We start from the raw sequence: 21,897 nt of genomic DNA on the forward strand, positions 1-21,897 counted from the left end.
GCGGGGTGGCGGCCGCCGGAAGCGAACCCTGCGTGCGGGGCGGGCTGCGAACCGCCGGCACCGCCCTCAGCCTCGGGGCGCGCGGGCGGGAGCGTGGCGGCTGTGGTGCTGCTGATCCGTCGGCTGTGGCTAAGACGGCCCGGAGAGGACTCTCGTCGTTCTTCTGCTGGTTTGCCCACCGGCACCGCCTGAAGATGAATGAATTTAACTGCGAACGTGCTGTGCTCCTCCGGTGAAGCCGAGGAAGTGAAACCTCCGGGCGCTACCTCGCTGTGTCTCCGGGCTCCGAACGCACGTTGCTGGCCCGGTGCAAGCGCTGCTTGTTCCAGCATCAGAAGCAAGATCACAGCACGCCTGGCTCCACATTCAAGGTCCGGCTGGATGGGGCTCTGAGCAATCTGATGTGTTGTAGGGGTTCCTGTTCATTGTGGGGGAGTTGGACTGGATGACCTGCAAGGATCCCTTCCAACTCATGGTTCTATGGTTCTGAGTCAAGTGTCAGTCAGTCCTAGAATGGACCAAGATGGAAGTGTGTCATACAGCACAAGAGATGAAGTTGACCAAGAAAATAAAGAAAACCCTGCAAAAACATCTTTTTCAATGCCACTGTTGATGTCAGATGCTGTGATATGAGCTTGGGGAGAGTGCAGTATTTCACCTGGCCCTTGCTCTTGTGAAGTCGTGAACATCTTGTTCAGAGAAGAAACAGATCGGTTTCAGCTTGAGGAGCCCCAGCCTGCAGTTTCTGCTTCTCTTTCAAGTTCTGTAGGCTCTGGCAAAAGAACAAAAGTGAAGAAGCAGCCCAGGCTATTGCACCTTTAAGCTTGTATTGTGTTTCCAGTGTTAGAACTCAGACTATGGTTTGGATCCTAAAGCTAAACTAAAGGCTGAAAATCGCAAAAATTAGAAGAAAGCTAAATGTAATGATAGGTGGTTAGCTCATCCTATGAAAGATGTCTGCACCTTAAAGCCGGGCTCTAAAAGAGCACAGTGTTCCTCTGGTTATATTTACAGCGTGGAGCTGAAGTCAAAAAATGTTCAGAAAATCCAGGAAAAGTGCCTTGATGTGGATTGAAGTTGTCACGTGACTCAGTGGGTCCTAATGGAAAATCTGTTGAACTTGCTCAAGCAGATACAAGTAACTTAGCAGGGCTTCCTCCATGGAGGTGTTTTCTGTCATCAAGTGCCTGGGGAATGGCACAAGAATTCTTCCAGGGGAAACTTTATCTCTTTTGGTGCAAGAAGTATTCATCACCACTTGAAAATGAGCAGGTGAGAAATCTCCATGTAGCTTGCCATTAATGGGATCCATCCAAATGTCTCCACTTTGATTTTGCCAGTAAGTCAAATATATTTTGTATTGTAGTACACCCGCCTCAGCTATATACTTGTCACTGCATGTAACTTTTCATGGTCAAGGGTAATTAGTAGAGACTTTCAGCATTGTATATGCTATTGTAAGAAGCTACAGCAAACCAACTGTTTGAAAAAGAAGACCTAAGAATTACAAATATGTTGTACAACTTCACTTTTTGGTGCCGTTCTTCCATTTTGCAAAATCTTAGCTCATTTTATAGTGTGGATTCTGAGTAGTTGATCATATTCCAGTAATTTCAAAATTGTTTCTAAGGGTCAGCAGCTTTACTATAGTTAACAAGAAACATATGGACATGTTACTGAGGAATGTGGCACATGAGCATGGTGGGGATGGCTTGATAGTTGAACTAGCTGATCTTAGAGGTTTTTTCCAACCTTAACGATTCTATGAAGATTACTGTCTTGTTTGTTGGTTTTTTTTTTTTATCTCTTAAGATATGTGAAGTAGCTAATAGCTAAATATTATCTCTGTTCATAAGGGTAAGACTGACAAAGTAACTTAATCTGTATTTCCTGAGTCAGAAAAGGACAAAATTCCAGTGTTCCAGGGCTGATCTTCTTTACGTTGACTGCAGGTGCTGCCTTTGTACTAAGTGATTAAGGAGGCAGGGAATTACTTTTTTTTGTTGTTGTTTTTTGCTTACCAAAGCAAGCTATTGGCAAACAAGCTTGGGAAGAAGCTCTCTTTGGATAGGCAGCTCATCCCACTATAGCTTTATCTCTTTCCCCAGTTTCTGAGAAACTACTGCTCCAATCTGATTTGGCAATTGCTACATTCCCAGAAATAGGCATGGTTGTTCAGTACGTTGATTGTAGACAAATGGAAAGAGGTGTTTCTGTTACTAACTGCAGATGTGTAGGGGAACTGTTGTATCACAGCTTGAACTGGTGATTGAGCACCTGGTGAAAGAGTGTGGCTGACCTAGGGAATACGGGCAAATTGTTTGCATCTGTGCTCCCCATGTGCACCCACCAGAAGGGATGGAGCTACCCTGGGCTCTTACAAAGGACAGCCACTGAAAGGAGAGCATCTCTTGGGCTTAGGTTCCTTCTTTAGAAGGAGTGCTGAATAGCCAGAGATACCTTTTGCCAATTAGTTGAGTTTGATTTTTTTATTCTGTGTATGACTGCTGGCCTATCCATGAATTCTTTACCTGGTATTGTTAAGAACCTGTGAAAAACTATTTTGCTTTTCAGTGAGCAGAAAATGGTATTTGCCCATGCAAAACCATGAGCTTAGTGCTTGCCTTGAAGTTGCCAGTTAATCTTTTGAAAAAGCTGCTTACAGAGGTTACTGAATGTTTTTCTGCTTATGTGGTTGGAGTTACAGATGATACGCAGTGACTGTTATGGCTAATAGAGACCATAGAATCATCAAGGCTGGAAAAGACCACTAAGATCATCTAGTGCCCACTAACCCATATTCCTTAGTGTTACATCTATGTGTTTCTTAAGCACTTCCAGGGATAGTGATTCCACCACCTCCCTGGGCAGCCTGCCAGAACCTTTTTAGATTTTTCCTAATATACCTAATATATTGAGCCTCCCTTGGCTCAAATTAAGGTCATTACCTCTTGTTCTTTCACTAGTTAACTGAGAGGAGAGGCCAACTGCCTGAAATTCCTGCCACCTGGGTTGAGCTGTTGGTTCAGTTCTAATTGCCTCAGTAAGGTCTATAGGATGAGGTGATGGATTACAGGAGTGCTTTGGAAATGAGCAGTAGTCAGATAAGAAAACAGTCAGTGTTAACTGCTGGTATGTGGAGTTCCTGTGATTGTGGCGAGGCCAGACTTTGCATCTGTGTTGTGGTATTGGTTTTAAGGACTTTAGATTGTGTTCTGCTGTCCAGGTTTGAAGTCTACTTGTTTACCTTTGGGATAGATGGGTTTTTCCTGAAATATAACTCTTCAGTTATTGGCTAGAGATAGACTTTCTATAGAAAGCAGTAGCAGAATTTTTGAAGGGAAAGTAACTAAAAAATAAAGTCACTTACAGAGCTGGAAGCAGAGAGTGTTTTTCTTCTTTCACAGCTGCAGTCTCTCCACTTATTTGCATGTAACTGAAAGTAGAGAGCATTGCTGCAGTTCACGCTAACTAAAAATGCAAAGAGAGATCTGAAGTTGTGACGGAGCTCCTGCTACTTATGTAACACAATTTCAAACCAGATGATTATTATGTTGAAGAGACTTACAAGTACCTATCCAAGCAGTATTTCCTGAAGTGAAAGGAGATCTGTTTTGTACTGACAATTTCAATTCCCTACTTAATAGTTTAATTTCCTTCCTGTCCCTTCCTTTCCTTTTTTTGGAAGATCACAATCCACCTTTCTTGCTTCCGTAGTGAGAGGCCATTCTGGGACTGTTTTCTGAAATGTTTGTTTTACAGTTTCTGTCACATTCAAGGGGCAATGAATTTTGAAGATAACTGTTCACTGTTAACACATGCAGAAAGTTTTCCTAATTTTCAGCTTTCTAGCTGAAGTAATGGTTAAAATTGCATAGGTTGTTGTATGGGAACTGCTGAGTCACGGCCTGAACCTCTGATTGATCACCTGAGGTGAGCCATGAGTCAGCCAGAGGAGCACAGGTGAAGGCAATTCAGCTGTGCTGCCGGAAGGGGGGGAGCCAGGCTGCAGCCCTCCTGGACCTATTTAAGAGCTGGCTACCAGAGGGGAAGGATCTCTGCTGGAGATCCCCTCTCTTGGTGTTTTGTGGTGAGCCCAGCCAAAGGGTAAGCTTTTCCACCTATTCTCTTTTGTGATCATTGTCTACTTTGCCTAACTCTCTTGATTGTATTGTGATTATAACATCTTGATATCTATTGATTATACAATTATATTGTGATTATAACATCTTGATATCTATTGATTATACAGTTGTATAGTGACAGTTTACCATCTCTATCAGGAATAGAGTCAAAAGAACTGATAGACTAATTGTGTTGCTTGTTATCTTTTTATTCTTTAGAACTTACGAGACAAACTAGAAGCTGCACCAGATTGGAATGATTTTATATTAAAACCTTTACAGAAAAGGGTTAGTGGTTTTGATTACATTTACAATAAAGCAGTTGTTAATGCGAAACCTACAGCCTCCAGAGAGTGCTTTCTCCAGACTAAGTTTGGACTGTCAGAAAATGTGCTTAGAAGGTATCTAAAGCATATTGCATCCCGCCACAAAAGTCCTTTGATACTCGCCTATTTTGCTTGTTTCTTAAGTATTTCTTCTTCTAGTGTTTTTCATGTGCTCCATAATTTGATGCGCTCCACATCAAAATAACTGCTACAGCTATATATTTTGTGAACACACTTTTTTGTGTTCTACTAATTTGTGGTTAAGATTTGAGAACTGCTTGCTATCCTTTGTTGTTGTTGCCTGTTTGATGAAGGGGAGAAGGAAGAAACTGAGCATGTTCAGTGCTGAGCTCTCTTTGCTTTTGTCACCAAATTGTGTCTTCATGATCAGGAGCTATGCTTTCTTCTGAAGTACTATCTATCTGAACTGAATTTGGCCTCATAGGGCTCGAAAAAAGAGTAACCTACAAAGCACTTTATAACTGTATGAAGTTTAACTGATAAATAACAATGTAATAAATAACAATAACTAATAATCTGCTCCAGCTGGATCATATAAGTCTATAGGGCCCAATGGGATTCATCCCAGGGCACTCCGGTTTCTGTCTGATGTCATTGTAAGACCTCTATTTTCAATTTATTTTCAGTGGTCTTGGGAATCTGAAGTAGTTCCCACCCGACTGGAAGCTGGCAAATATTGTCCCAGTTTTCACAAAAGGCAAGAAATAAGACCTTGATAATTACAGGCCTTGTCAGTCTCATTTCAGTGCCTGGCACAAATGATGGAGATTATTCTGGGAGTTAGTGGAAAAACACCTGAAAGCAGTCATTGGGCAGAGCGAGCGTGGATTAACCAGGGGGAAGAAAGAACTCTTTAATCAACTTTGAGCAGGTTGCCCAGCTGGCTGACCAGGGGAGGTCATTGATGTAATGTTTTTGGATTCCAGTGAAACTTTGGATACTAGACTTAATGATCTCTTCCAACCTGGTATGTGCTATGACTCTAAACTTCTTTGTTTCTTAAGGTAAAACAGCTGTTTAGAAACAAAATGAAGACAGTACAGTGACGTACAGGGAATGGATATTTCACGTTGTGTGCATCTTTGTCTTTTCGTACTTCGTGTGTTGGTAAGAGTTTCTGATTGGCTCAGTTTCACCATTTTTAGAATATATCCTTTTTAACAGTTCATAATCACTTGATTAGATAATTAGCTGTCTGTTAGTTTAAAAAGATTCTTTTTATTATTTTTTTTGAGTTAGTAGCAGCAAATTTCTCTTCAGTCATCAGTGTTTCATCTTATTCTATGAGAACTTTCCATCTGCAGCAGGTAAAGATTCTTCTTTCATATGATGAAGGCTCCGTGTTATCTGAAAATTTCACTGCTTTTTGTTAATGAACACAATCCTTCAATTGTGGGGAGAGAATATTGTAATGCTTAATATGTCCAGTCGAGAGGGTGCTTCAGGTATGAAGCTTTTCTGTCTGGAATGTCAGTCAGAATTCTGATACTTTGAGTGAAGGCCAGTTGTGCTCCACCTAACAAATTCAGATCATTCTGACAAAGAGCTTGGTCTCTTTCTGATTAGTCTTGAACCTTCAATGATGTGCATATTGCAGTTCATACTTCTGGTAGCTCCAGTTCCTTATAATTCAACCTGCAGTTTCCTTGACTTGTGGTGTTTAGAATGTTGTTGTTTGGAGTGACTTGACTGTGCTTCTCTGACTTCTACCAGATGTTTTTATTTAATGAGATTAACTAAAGCAGGGTGAATCTGACAAGAAAATATATAATATTTGATAGGCTGCTTTCCATTTCATCTAGTTCCATTCAAATATGGCTAACTTAAAGATTTCTTAAGAGCAACTTTCTAAGCACTCCCTCTTGTTTTGTTTCTTGCAGAGGGAATCGGGCATTCTTGAGGAATCTTGACATCACCAAATTTGCCCTTAATTTCACTTTTCTTTTTTTAATTGCAATAAAGGCTGTATGTATCTAGCAGCAGTTCCTCTTCATGCTGATAAATTCTACCTAAATGCTAAGAATTCATGCTAAGAATCGCTTCCTCTGAAAACAAGAATGAGATGAATTAATCATGTGCCTGCATTTCTCACAATTACTTTGTATTTTAACTGCTAACTTTTACTAGTTTTAATACAAAACCACAAAGTATTTTTTCACTGCTCTAGATAGACTGCTTTGTTGCCACAGTTGTTTAGAAGCTACTCTTCTCCCTTGACTTCTATCTTGCCTGATCTGATGAGTGGCAACCCTCTCTGCAGCAGGGGATTGAAACTGGATAGATTTTAAGGTCCCTTCCAACCCAAGATCTTCTGTCATTACTTCTAAGAAACTGCATTGGCTGATGTTTTTTCTTTCCATACCGGTTCTTGGTTTTCAGCTGACACTTTTCTTTTAAGAGATCAAAGTGATTCAACCAACTTTCTATGTTGCACGTGGAAGAAAACACAGTGTTCACAGTGTTAAGTGCAAACAGCAAGTGTGCCTTTTCTTTAAAGAGTCCTGCTAACCCGTGGCTTGCAGGAAGGACCCAAGTGTTTTTCAGATGGTGTCTTCCTTCAGAAGACTTGAACAGTGTTCTCCTTATGCAGAAATCTGTTGAGATTTGACCCCTCCACAGCCCTTGAAAAATTCATTGAGTATTGAGGACACCTTACTTTAGAGCTAATAGTGTTTCGTGCTTTAGGGAGACAAGGATGATAACTAAGAAAGCTGGACTGCTTTCCATTGGTTTTAGAGGTTTTGAATTTTTTTTTTTTGTAATAGAGCAATTAAAAAAAAAAAATCTGAATACTGAAGTGCAGTGGAACTGGAAAAACCTGTGAGAAGTTGCTAGAGCTCAGGATGAGGTTAGGAAATGAACTCAAGTGAAATTTCATGCAAGGGAAACTACTGCTGGAGGCTTGGCATAGTGAGCAAAGAATAAAATAGTATAGTATGTCCTGGAGAATGAAAGTAACTTAGGTGATAGGATCACTTTAAGTTTAGGGAAGGGATTTTGTGTCTCAAGTAAGCAAACTAGCATTAATAGAGTAGCATATGTGATTGCTTCTTTTTCACTCTTGCTGATATTACTGGAACAGGAATTAGTTCAAGCATCAGAAGTTTCTGATGTATCTAATAGTTCCAGTAGTGCCAAGGCGTTCAAGTGTAGTTTTCCACTGTGGAATCTCAACTTTTGACTTCTTAAATGTCTTGTTTCCAAAAGTAAACATGTTTGATAAGTCAAGAAAGCTCACAGTAGAAGTTGTGGAGTACTTGTCTGCTTGTCAGTTGCCTGTGTACAATCGCTATCTTTTTTCTTTGTGATCCCTCCCAAATTCAGTGCATAGAATTGATAGTGCTTTGTTAGACTTGTCTATGCACTCAGTACTCATTAAACAACAAGCCAAAAAGCAATGAAATTAAGGTTGCCGCGCTAACTTTAATTTTAGCAGTTCCTAATTTTTTATTTCTAGTCTTAGCAGACTTAATGAGCAGCCAGTTTGATTGCTTTCTAATATAAGATATATTTTGTGTCAGGGAGCTGTGTTGAGAATCTATCTGAATACAGTGAAATAAATTACCAAAAAATCCATTAACTTTACCAGGATATGCTGTGTTCTTAGTTCTTGGGCTATGAAACTATGCACGTCGTTACACGTGCATATTTCTTCCTTAGGTCCTGAGACATCTACACCCTCTAGCCAGCTTCACCTCTATAACTGCATTCTGGTACACGTGCTGTGTTGGCAGTGTTGCATTGGTGACCCTACTCCACTGGAGCATGGAGCTGGCACAGGCTGTGTGCAAGGTCAGGTGTTTGTTTATTCGTAATGCTTTCTTGAGTATGCTGTATGAAGAAACACATATGACATGTGCAGGCTTGGTGGGTTTTTTGGTGATTGTTTAGTCTAAAAATGGTCACCAAATTGACAACTTATCCTCCCCACTGAGCCAAATGGTGTTTTCTGTAGATGAATGTATTCTTAGCCAGAGGTACAGTGCTTCTGTCTTTACAGGGACTTAAGCACATCAGTTTCCCATTGCTCTGAAACAAACACTGTCTTCTCAATCGTGTAGCAGGCTTTTTTTTCCCATATTGTACAAAATGCACTGAACATGCAGCACTGTGTATCTTAAGCTTGGCTTTTTTTCACTGGAAGTATTTGTTGCCTCACTGATAGCAGTTTTAACTATGTAATTATAATTTTGTTATTTTTAGCAGCAGTATAAGAAGGAATGCTTACAAGTTGGATATTCCTAATATAATAAAAAGTAACTAATCCAAGTCAGTTCCTTACAGCATAATAGTTATATTTTGTAAATATAATAGAATCACAGAATCGTTTGAGTTGGAAGGGACCCTTACAGGCCATCTAGTCCAACTCCCCTGCAATGTACAAGAACACCTGCAGCTACATCAGGTTCCTCAGAGCCCCATCCAGCCTTACCTTGAGTGTCTCCGGGGATGGGGCTTATGCCACAACTCTGAGTTTGTCTTTTATCTACACTTACAATGGGAGTTGGAAATTCTCCTGAAGAAACTTAGAAAACAATTTAATAAAATGTATATTTTGATGCTGCTTATGTACAATGAAAGCATTTATGTAGAAAGCCAACAGGTTCAAATCAAATGAGATTATTGAAAATCATGAATCTCTGCTTTCTCATTTAAAAAACAAAAACAAACAGGCTGTTTTTTTATGGCAACAAGTATATCAAAGATGGAAGTGACTTTCCACGTGTTACTGTTGTCATTAGCACTTGTGCTTATCTCACCTTGTTTTTGTCTTTGCACTGAGTACCACTGTAGCACTGTAATTTTATGATGAAAGTGTGCATCCAAAATGATAATTTCTTCTTTTATAAAGTGTTTGTAAATGGCAGTTCAGTGTTGCTGCAAGCCATCTGCCTATTTACTATGTTTATAATACATGTGGAAGTAAAAAAAAGTAACTGCTTCCTCAATGTTAACTGTATTCAACAGCATTAGATCTAATTCTGCCCTACTACTAAAATCAAGTATCTTGTCTAGCTCTTCTGAGAAGCTTTTTTCCCCCTGTGAGTTTTTCACAAGCATGATACAGAAGGATCTGTAAGGTTTTTTCTTACTGATTTATAAGATTATGCTATTTCAAATGTCCCTTTAAAACCGTTCTTTACCTAAAAGTGTTTTAAGTCTTTTTCAGTCACTGAGGGTAATATTGCTTGATACCGTATTTCTGGGTTTCTTTTTGAATTAGTGTACTTAATTTATTTCTTAATTTCTAGTGTGGAGTTTAAAAAACAAAGAAAAGAGGGAGAAATCACAAAACATCTCCATCCCTTTTGAGTTCTATTTATGGTTAAGTACTCAACACCAGACATTAGGTTAATGGACATTGCAATCAAATTCATTAGAAGTAAGCAAATGAAAGAGGAAGAGATGAAAGCTGAAGGTAATCCCTTGTGGTCCAACAAAAAAAAAAAAACAAAACCCAATAACTAGAATGAGGAATTCAAGTGGATTTTCACACAGTACCTGTAATAGGTATGGCCCACATTGTAGCAAAACTTGCTCTTCTGTTTGTTTTGATGTATGTAGTTGTGTAGATCCTTATTGTAGAGCAATTAATTGTGGCACATTTGCTTATTTACTGCTTGCAAGCTTGCTTACTTTAACAAGAAAGCTTTCCACAGGTAGCAGGCAGCTTTGCTGTTAGCTGCAGAGTAGATGGACATGCTAATGTCCAAGTGCTACTGTTGTCATTATCACTTGTGCTTATTTCACCTTTTGGCTTTGTGCTGAGTAGCACTGTAGTAATTTTATGATGAAAGTGTGCATCCAAAATACAATTTCTAATTTTATAAAGTGTTTGTAAATGACAGTTGTAACAAATTCAGGTAGCCAAGCTGTTCTTGTGTTTGCATGGATGTATTTTGAAATAACTTGCCTCATTATTCATGCATTTGTGAGATATAATTGTGCAAGGTTAAACATTTTACACATTTAACTACAGCTGGTTTTGAACAAGCAGATTATGGCAACCCAGGCTTAGTGTAGGATTATATATGAGGCATGTTGTCTGGTAAATGCTGCACACCTCTGTTTCAGAAGCAAAAGGTGCTTCTATGGAACAGGTCCCTTGAACTGTCGCTGGAACAATGGTTACAGTAAAGGTGAAGAACTTACTTAAATTTTTACTATCTAGTTCTGATTTGAGTTTTGCTGTGCTATCTTTCTGGTAAAGCAAGTTTCAGGTTAGCTCTGTTTCTTTCTAAAAACTTCTTTGGAAGGCCAAATTAACAACCTGTTGTTGTGTTCCTACTCCACTGCAGCACTGGCACGACAAAGTCTGCTGTGACCTGCAGCCAGCTCAGTGCAGTGTCAGGAGCTTAGGCTAAATTGCTGCTGGCAGAATGGCATACAGATAACCTGCTGTGCTGCCTTGGCTCTGAAAGCACTGTCTGTGCTGCTGTGTACAGTTCCAGAGTGCCAAAGCACTCTTCTTCCCCAGTAGTATGTCTTTATACCCAGGTTATCGCTTGCTTGGGAAATACTTTGGGAGTTCAGGAAATATTTCAGAGTTAATTGATGTTTTAAAATTAAAACTTAAAAACAAAGCAAAGCCTTTAAACTAGAAGAGGTCACAAGGCTGAGTTGTCTGAGAAAGTGAGCTTATAACCAAAGGCAGACCAGCTGTTTGCCTGGCAGTCTTTGTTTCTTTTTTTCCCCAGAAGATGGCAGCAAAGGAGCAACACGGTGATGGCTTTTGCTTCTCGAATGCTTTTCAGTGTTCCTGTGGCTGTAAACCTCAGTGAAGTCCACCTACTCCTGCAGGCATCCAGTTGAAAATGATGATTTTTTACATACAAAATGTATGACTTAAGAGTCTTCATTCTTTTCAGTTTTAAAAAGCAGTGTTTGAATAAAATCTATTTCAAATTTATATTGAAAAGGCAGTTTGCAGGTTTAGTATTTTTGACTGTGGCTTTAGGGGTGTGTACACTTTAAAGGATGAAGTAGCAGAACAGCTGAACTACATGATGCTGTATGTATGTTAGTATCTGAAGTTGTGCTCAGTTTTGTCAAATATTTGGCATTTTCTGTCTTTCCATTTAAAAAAAAAAAAAAAAGTTACATTTCAAGATAGTCCTCCTGTGGCCATTCTTTTCCTGACAGAAAATAAAGCTGAAAGCGTATTAAATACAGTGAAGCTTTTAATTTCTGTAATAATTCAAATACAAGAATGGCTCATGCTTTCTGCTGGCAGTGCTTGTGAATTTATGGCTTTGTTTCACAGGGAATACTCATAATACTGAGCAATGTAAGCAAATGTTATTGCTTTCTTTCAGCAATGATGTATAACTTTGTCATTTAAAAATGTGTGGAGGTGTACTCTGTTACCAACCTGTGGTGTTTTCTGGTTATGTGCTAACTGCCTAATGCTGTAATTTTCATGGAGGTGTGTGGCCATAACTCTACTTAAGTTACAGTAGAAGCAGTTAGCAAGAAACCACAGAGATAGGGCAATCTTACCTCTTCAGCTGATGAATTTTATCTGCTAGTTCTTGTAAAGAAGGGAACATTATAGTGGCATGTGTGATAATCAGCTCCTGATATTCACTGTTCAGAAGCTAACTATGAAGAATGAAACTGATTCTCAACAGGACTGATTTATTGAGAGTCTTGACTGACTGTTTCATTAAGATCATAAATGTTGTAGCATGGGAGACCTTTATGGAGCCCAAAACTGAAGGATGCTCATTATAATCCATTCTGATCCAAAAATAAAGAAAAAACTTTGCTGTTGATGGGTCTGAATTGCCCACTGTTTCAAACATGACTTATTTACATCGGAAAGATGAACAATTAAACCATCCATATTATAACTTCAGGTTCCTTTGGATTCTTGTTCCTTAGCCTTAGAAGATCTCCTAGTCACATGGTCCTTCTTTTCTCCTTAAAGAAAAAGAGAAACTATGGGTAGTTTGCACTGCAGACATGGCATGTGATAGGCGTTGCCTGCAGTGTCTGTAGTGCAGACTACAAACCTTTGTCAGAATTCTGAAATTTGTATTTAAAGCTGTTACTTGTGTTAGAAACAGGCAGCTGGGCTTAAACTTTATAAAGATTAATTGAAATAGCTAGAAAGTCCAAGTAGCTCTACTCTTGTACAAAGCATTTAATCCACCAACAGAAGAAGGTCATTCTGTTCTGTCACTGTGAAAGGCGTCCTTTAAATGCATAAAAGTACAGTTTTAATTCTGATTTCAATGAATAGAAGTGTTAACAAAGAATGTTTTCCCAGTCTGTTAACCAGCACATTATATATGTTTCAACTACTGTGCCTGTATTGGACTTGCAAAAATAATACAGAAACCTCTGCATTTTTTGGTCTGTTTCATAGCTCTAAAAAATTGTCTATCTTGTAAGAGTTGGGCATCTAGATCTCTCAGTGTTTTTCTGTGATAGTCTTTTCCCTTGAGAGAACACAAATATTTAGGGAAGAAGGGGGAAAATTAATACAAAGAGTTATTCAGAGTGGTTCTGCTTGCCTTTCAGAGTTGGCTTTCATCTTGAAGCTCACTGTTTGAATCCCAGATTTTTTCCCCATCAGCCCTTGGTTCTACTGAGATCATTGTTTTAGCTCTCATGTCTTGTATGCATCAAACACTTCAACAGCTCCTCTAAGTACTTTAGTTCCCTCATGCAAATGAAGGGCTTTTATTCGTTAAGCAACTTAAGCTTTATTTCTCTGGTGCAAGGAAGTGTTAAGCTACATGCATAATTGAGGATTAACCCCACTTTTTTTTTGTCTTTCAGTCATTTTACATAAAATAACAGCCATATGATTCAGTCTTTCTTTGGAATTAAGAGGGATGCTTCTACTAGTAGAGTGTAACATAAGCTAGTTTCATTGTTTTCTAAAATACTTTGTTTTCAAGATGGCAGGTCTTTGTCTTCACAAATGTATCCTGAAAATAGCTGTGTTAGGATGTTTAAAGAATGACTAACCTGGTTTATTACCATATAAAATGTGAATGTCGTGCTTGTATTTAGTTAGTATTTACTTAGTAGTTAATTTTTTACAGATATTATTTGAGAGGGCATTGTTTCCTTCTGCTCAGTGTTGATCAATATTCTGAGTAGAGATGTAAGCACCTTTCAATTCTCCTGCAGTTGACTTCCACGGGACATGGGTTTTCAAGTTGTTCCCTAGGTATTTCTCCCTGCAAAATTACTGTGTGCTAAAGATGTGATGTATCCATGGTAGGTGAATTTGTGAACGACCAGCGCTTCCTCTATTTCTGAGCTTTGAGGAGTTCTAAATGCTAGGAGTGTAGACTTGCGTATTTTTCAGGTATTACAAGCAAGGTATGGGGAAAAATCTGGCAAAGGAAGGAATTTGGAATAGCACGTCTATGATCTGTAAGTGCTTTACAATTTTGTTTTCTAGAAATCCTTTCTTTGTTTATAAGCACATGTAATTCTGACACAATTTTTCTGTTTGAGTTAATTCTTCTTGTGGGCTTGGAAGAGTAACAAGTCATGCCATGGAGAGGGTAGAATCTGTCTTATATGCAGACGGACCATTTCTGGAAAACATAAGTAGGCAATCCAATCAACAAAATACAGCAATCCAGTATGGTTGTGTTGCATTATGCAGTATTGACTGCTAGTAAATTATTTCAGTACAGGAAACTCACATTCTGGGAACATAAATTAGTAGTTGGAAGGTAGCAAAGTAACTGAATTACTTGCTAGACGGATCTGATAGGAAACGTTATGCTCTTATCCCTCCTTTAATGATAGATTTCCTATTTAACTAATATCCTCAAATACTCATGATAAAAACCATCCAAAAACCTAAAATATTACAGTTGCTGAGATACTTTATTCCTTCAGATCACTTAGGCAGGAAAATAGATGCCTATTTTCCAGCTATGACAAGGTTCATTTCCTTTCTGTCAGGAAGTCTTTTAGCTGGGCAGAGATGTGTGGGAATACATGTGGACATCAAAGCCTTCCACTGCCCTTACTGCAAGTACAAAAGAAGGCTCAAGGCCTCTCTCTGATACAGTGTGTATGGATTGAAACTGGTGGATTACATGTCCTGTTTTTGTTGTCTCTTAGATAAACTGCTGAAGGAAATAAAATGACTGCACAGTTAAATATGGAATGCTTTTTAAGAGCGCTTCTTCTATGCGATAGAAGGAATTTTCCAAATTTTGGACTTCGTGATTTCTCTGGCATTTGTGGATGTTAGCCTTCAAAGATGTGTTTGAGTTGCTTACACAAGAAAATCCTGGCTTAAGATGTGCATTCAGAAGACACATATGGCAAGCTATAGATGTTACAAAGACAAGGACATCTTGCATCCCTAGTGCATTAACTGAGAAAGATGTCTTTGCTAGTTTGGAGGGCCGTGGACTTCAACCAGTTCACTGTTTCTAATTCTGTACTGGTACATAATTGCCTAAAAAGAATGGGAGTGCCTTTATGAAACTTCTTAAATCAACCTGCATGTTTTTGCATATTTCAAGGGTTTTTTTTTTTTTCCCATGTAGTACATTGTTTGTCCATTTTGGCTACATTCCATTTCATTTCCTGGTAAGCTCCTACTTCAACGTTCTGTTTTAAAGTTTATTGTTGGAATATTGAAAGGCACAGCCTCTCTCTGAGTAATGCTCTGGGTTTTCTTCTGTCTTAGTCAAGTAATTTGTTTATGTAGACTTTATATTACTATGGTTATATTAAGTCCATCATTATGCCAAAATGAAGGCACTTGTATTAGCAATCATGAATTTAAACAGAACATACTTTCACCACTGTCTGCTTGGAACGTTTGTCTGCTCTATCTTGTAGGCACTTGCATAGTGACGCTTTCTCCTTTTTTGAAGTGAGCGTTTTACAGGATTAGAAAACAAATTTAACTGAATGAATTGAATATGAATGTGCTATGTTGCTTTAATAGCCTTCTGAAATCTGCTGCTTAATGTATATTGGGTGGGTTGACAGGACAGTGGGAAGATGCTTAGCAGCTTGTGGCAGTGTTGAAGTAAATCATGCGAAGAACTCATCCTATAGCATAATGAATAGGATATAACCACTATCACCTACACTGGGAAAATTAACTTTTAGAAAAGTTTAAGGAATGAAATGCTTTTGCAGTGGTTTGTCAGGAATATGGTGCGCTGACAGTTGGATGATGTGGGTGGTGCTCCATCTTGCAGTGCTGGAACCCCAGGTGTAGCGCATGGCAGGAGAGAACGGTGGGCAGATGTCTATCAGCCTCTTCACACTTACGTTTCCTGCCAGACATTTTGTGCTGCTGGCACAGATGGCTTTCAGTCGATGTGGCAGCAAGTGTGCCATGTGTACTCTATTCAGTATTCTTAGCTTAGGGAGAAAGCATCTGACAGGCTTTGAAAGTTAAAAAGGCAGTGGTACCTAGAAGAGATAACATCTAGGAGGTTCACAAGGCACTGACCAAGCACAGATGGTGATGTTCAGGTGCAAAAGTAAAACGAGTGACCAGAACCATGCTCAATAAATTAAACTGTTGCCAAAAATGAATGAAGTTCCTTTTTCTTATTTTAACCTTCATTATCTAGAAGGTCTGCAGTTCAGAGCAATTTCTTTCTGCTATTATTCTGCCACTGACTTGCTATGTTATCTTCAGCAAATGCATGTAATGAATTCTGGGAAGCTGCTTATTAGCTGTGAAAATGTAGTTTGTTATCTAGATATCAAGCTTTTGACAACTGCTCCTGGAGTTGTTGTCAGCCTCTTCCTTTCTGCTTCTCCATTGACAACTGGGACTAACCATTAGAAATGAAAGAGTAAAAACAAAACCTTACTTTACATCATGCTGACAAATTACACACACGTTTAATTACTACAGAATGTTGTATCCCCTGCATTAGTTCCTAGAAGATAACATTAATGAAACTGGAGTTTGAGAGTTACTTGGGATAATGTTGTCTTAAAATGGTGTCTTGAGAATTATTGCTGTACCACCATTGGTGTCAGTACTTCAGTTCTTGTCATCTCTTCGCTTTTGTTTAACTCAAAACTATTTGTTTTGTGTGTTTTTCTGTTTTTAAAAAAAAGAGAATGGATTTTTTGGGGGGGAGACAAGAGGGGTTGGGCCGGATGTCTTCCACAGGTCCCTTCCAACCTCAGCCATTCAGTGATTCTGCAGTTGTGTTTTATTTTCTCAGTTCATGGTTTCTGTCTATTTAGGTGCATTTCAGGATTGTGGTACATGAGAAAAATATGAAGATAAATATCTCAAATTAGAAATTGCAGGTGGGAATGCAGATGAAGGAAGAGGGTGGTTATTAAATATCCCAATGTCTTTATTACTGAAAGACATTGTTTATGTTTGTATCTGTGACCTAGATGTTGTGTCTTTTCAGAAAATTCCTTGTGTGCTTTCTTCATTAAGTTACAACGACATTCCCTTTATGTTATTTCCTTTTGCTTTTTGAAAATTTCCTGTTCTGCTGCATTTTCCTGTTCTGAGGAAAGGATTTGTGTTTCTTATTATTATTTATCTGTTTCTTTGAGAACGCTGAAAGTCAGCACACTGAACTTGGATTCTGGGGGAAAAATATCAAAGTGAGAATTGGAAATGATTCTGGGCAGTTGATATCAATGAAACTTATGGTGGAAGCAGGTCTTTGACGCATAGAACAGACCATTACCTTTAACTGCCCTGACTGTTATGTAAGATCATGCTTCATTAGCATCAAGATCATGTGAAAGATGAGGATGCGTTGTAAATGTGAATCCACTGGTTTTTCTTCTGAATTTCACCCTTCTCCCCCCTCAGTCTTGTGCTCCCATAGAGGATACTACATATTTCATGTTTGCTTTCTTTTTGTTGGTAGGTAAGAAACCCATGAAGTGTGTTCTTATTACTCCATTAAATCAAGTGTCAGCACTTGTGGAAGCATGTTAGTGAGAAGCCTTGCAGATATCCACTCTGATCACAAGGTTGGTAAGTAAGCAATTCTCTGTCAGACAAATTCTGTACTTTTACTGGCTTTAAGAAAAAACAGTGCACTTTGAGATATGTACTTCTTCCTATTAATAAAAGCAAATAAGCAAATAGATACCTGTAGGGAGCTTGGCTCTCTGAAGGCTTTTTTATTCAAAGGAATTGCTTTCTGTCCCCTCTTTACAGTTCAGTCCCCCCTCTGTACAGTTAGCAGTACATAACTTGTGCACTGATTATTCTAAAAAATGTTTGGAACAGAAAATGTGACAAATAGAAAAAGGTGATGATATCTGTACGTACAAAGGAACTGGACAAATGATAGTGACACGTACGTTTATGCGTTCACTCAGCGATTGTGTTTCCTGATTTCCTGCAGTAGTTGCGTGTAATACTGTTTCTTCACACTGTTTGCTTGTAGTTTTGGTTCCAACCTCCCACTTCTGTTGGTTGAGGAAATGAACACGTTTCTGTTGCTGCTAACTCATTTCATTTTGCAGTGTTGTCAGAGCGTGTCATGTGAGAATGGATGAGAAGGAGCATTAGCTAGTCTTAGTAAAGCTGAAGTACATATTGAAAGCATGTACTTAGTAGCCCCAGAGACCGTCTAGATGTTGAATTCTTGTGTATTTAAACTCTGTGTGATAAGTGATGTACTATTTGCTTTGCTTTTTTTGAAACTCCAAAGGTTAAAAGTAGGATAAGCTGATGTCCACAAGTCACTTCTTGAAATATGCTGTGGTTCGTGAGAAGAGGACTTGATAGTGGTGATTATGATTGCAAACCTAGAGCTATTTATGGAGAATCTTTTGATACCACATGTAAAATCTGAAAAGGCATCTATCAAAAGACTAGACTGGATATTAGAAATGCTTTACTGTGAAGTTAGTAAGGCACTGGAACAGGTTGCCCAGTGAAGTTGTGGATGCCCGCTCCATGGAGGCATTCTAGGCCAAGCTGGATGGGGCTTTGAGCAACCTGGTCTAGAGGGAGGTGTCACTGTCTGTAGCAGGGGGTTTGAACTATGTCATCTTTCAGGTCCCTTCCAACCCAAACCATTCTGTGAATCTTGAAGTAAATTCCTTCCTCGCTCTGAGCTTTTCAGAAACTAAGTAATGTAATAACAGGCCTTTTTCTAATGTTCTCAGCAGCTGGGTAGAAATACAGAATTGCAAACGTTACACTCTTTGATTATTCAAATTGACTTATTTTTACAAATTTTTTTACAAATGGTTGTTTACTGTTCCAGTTACAGAGGTAGGTATTTGCTTGCATTTGTTTGTTTTCTAGAAGGTATTATGTATGTTGTATGAACAAGAACAAACAGTAGTTGGAGAACTTGAGGGAAATGGTAGTGGTGGGCTCTGTAGAAAATAGAGCAGAACAGGAGTAACCAATTTCTTTATGCATTATTATAGTAGGCACAAGACATTGTTTCCTTTTCTATCAGTTAAGCTTTAGTTCTAGGACAGATATGAGCATGGCAGAAGACTCATATTGAAATTGCTCCACTACTGAAAATCTATTTCTTAAACAGTTATGTAATATGTTATAGTATTTTTCTCTCTTTTACAATATGCTTTTTCATTTATTTGTGCTCTGAGTTTAGTGCAGGCACTAGCACCTACATCATTACTGAAAAAGTGTAGTGAAGTCTGAAGGTGGCAACTCTTCATCGTAACTCAGAATTGCCATGAAATTTAATTTAAAATGCATCTCTGCACATATCAGTATCTATGTATGCATAATGAACTCCAGAATTTAAATGTGTATTGGTCTGGTCCATTTACAGTGTTTTTACTTTAAGGGTTCTGTCATATAGAAAGCTCAAAGTGATCTGGGAGGAGAGAGGTGAATTTACGTGAGATATCTGCATTACCTAGTGACTGCAAAGTCAGATCACTGCCTTTGGTGGCACAGAGTCCAATAGGTTCACATTTTCGATAGCTTTGCTGTCAAAGTCTGCAACAGGATTTTCTGAAAAGTGCTCCTGATGACAATACAGATTGGGATGTAAAGAATTCTGTGCTGCCTTAGTAAGAATGTGTGGGAAAATGTTTACTCTTTTGTCAATCACAACTTGAAAACCCAAGCTTTTCTTCATTTGTGCAGTAAAAGAATTTTCTCATATACCAAATTGCTCAATTATATTTCTTGTTACGTCTGAGAGGAAAAAGAGAAGTTGTTTGTCTGTGTAAGCATACTCTGAAAAAGTGAACAGTCTTTTGTTTGCTCTGTTCACATAACACCACTGCCTGAGAACCACAACCCTGTATATAGAAAACCCATAAATGCTTACGGCACCATGTTTTTAAACTGGTATGGTATATTTACTACGTCTAAGAGTTATGTTTAGTCTACTTTGTTTCTTGTTTAATCTGACATCTCTGTAATTCCACTTCTGTAGTGGAATATGATGGGCATTCCCACAAGGCATCTTAATTTAATTTAAGACACTTAAATGTGTGGGCAGATTAATCTCCACAGGGTTGCTTACTGCCTGCCTGTAGTTAACTTTACAGAGGAAACACAGTTGGCTAATTTAGGATGAATGCTACTGTAGATGATTTGATTTTGATTCCTATCCCATAACACTGTTAGTTGCTTTTGCCAAAGTAGACATCTTCAATGTTGGCTTGGGGGGGCAGGGGGAGGAGTATGGAGGACACTTAAATACAAAGCATCTTGCATTACAAATTCATGAATTGTGATATCTGGTTGATATGGGTATGATAGGTATGATAGGTATTGATATGGGTATGATAGGTAACAAATGCTGAAACTAATGCCCATGTCTCAGTCTGGATTCTCCTGTAGTCTGTATACAGTGGAGTTCTAGTTGGACTTCGTACTGGTGGAACCCAAGGTTTAGATCCTGGATTTGGTGTTTGCCTGGTCTAAAAGATCAGAGGTTTTGATTAGGACCAAACAATAGTTGTGCTGACTCTGGGCAGGATTTGAGCTCATAGAGAAGTATGTAGCAGGCCTCATATTTCAATGTAGAATGACTTCTTAACACTATATGTGTTATGATTAAATTCTTTATTTTGAGAATTGGCCCTTTTTTGTTAGGCAAAATTGATAGAATGAGGTTACTTCTCCTGTGTAACCAGCAATGGCACTAGAGAGAATGGCCTCCAGTTGTGCCAAGGGAGGTTCAAGTCGTATATTAGGAAAATAATTACTGTCTGGAAGGGTGATCAGGTGCTGGAATGGGCTGCCTGGGGAGTGGTGGAGTCACTGTCCTTGGAGGTGTTCAAGAAACATTTACATGTTGTAGTAAAGGTCATGGGTTAGTGGGAAAATACTAGTGGTAGGTGGACAGTTTGGCTGGATAATCTTGAAGGTCTTTTCCAACCTTGATAGTTACAACTGTGAAGTCAGAACTATGCATTCTGACTGGTCTGCAGTGATCACTATGTAGAGCTGGAATGATGTGCAGATACACAAGCACGTGCTCAAGTGTGCATCTGTGCTGTGTGTAGTTGTGTACTGGAGCAGTTGGATTTTAACTGTGTAAATGCATGCATGTCTGCTAAAGACAAAAGACCAATTGGCAGACTTGTGCTCATAGGAGGTTGTGTTTTTAACATCTGTTGAAAGGTTTTAATTTCAAGGAATGGATATATCTGCAGGTAACCAATTGAAACTAAAAGAGAAACCTTGCTGAAAAATTGGAGTGAACTCCACTTGCTTATTCCAGTGGTTGGCAACAGAGCTGGTGAAAGGTATTGCCTTATTTTACGTGAAAGTGTTTTAAATCTAGAAACTCTCACTCGGGAAGAGAGCATGCTGTAATTGAGGTAGATTACTGGGCTAGGAGTCAGGAGAGCTGTGTACTGGTCCAGCTGTGTCACTGGATGGAGCGTTGTAGTCTTGTTAGTGATTACTCATCCTCTGACCTACTGTTGGCAGTTCTGGAAGCTGGAGACTGGCTGCTTGTGTTTGTGCGATGCTTACTGCTGGTGCTAATGGCTGATACACTTCCAATTTCTTACAGAATTCAGAAGACAAGTTTGGATCTTCTCACATACTAACATTGTACTAGCGGGGCATTTGGCTGTAGTTTTTGCTACGATTCTTCCCTTGACAAATAACTTATCTAAAAACTCATTAAGAAATATAACCTGTGTTCAAGAACCTCATTAGCCACTTCCCAGCCCACCTTTACACTCAAATCCCTTCTTATGGGACATTAGGATAAACAAACTTCCAGCAGAGCATCCTGGCAAATAAAAAAGCTGATGGCTTTGTCAGACTTTTGTGCTGAAAGTCAGGGGTGGCCTGGAAGAAGAGGAGATAATGGTCCTTACCTGGCAATTAGAAGCACGTACTCAAATCAGTTGAGATGGTTGTCCCAGCAATCTGTGTGTGTGTTATGGTAGAGTTTGTAATTCCAACTTGATATAAGGAGCATGGGGATTTGTGTTGCACAAAGCAACGTTGGTTGTATTTTTTA

General features: G+C 38.9%; 1 long non-coding RNA gene across 1 annotated transcript in view; it reads left to right on the forward strand.

The window, feature by feature from the left end:
- The first annotated feature begins 88 nt into the window (after nt 1–88).
- The window catches only part of LOC122178597, a 64,792-nt gene continuing 42,983 nt past the window's right edge, over nt 89–21,897 (forward strand). Inside the window, exons 1-2 of the long non-coding RNA XR_006178396.1 lie at nt 89–1,339; nt 17,332–17,441. This is a non-coding gene — a long non-coding RNA (uncharacterized LOC122178597). The remainder of the gene's footprint in view (nt 1,340–17,331; nt 17,442–21,897) is intronic.

This window comes from Lagopus leucura, unplaced genomic scaffold (assembly GCF_019238085.1).
Source record: "Lagopus leucura isolate 7727_CA_CO unplaced genomic scaffold, USGS_WTPT01 Super-Scaffold_100002, whole genome shotgun sequence".
Classification (NCBI taxonomy): domain Eukaryota; kingdom Metazoa; phylum Chordata; class Aves; order Galliformes; family Phasianidae; genus Lagopus; species Lagopus leucura.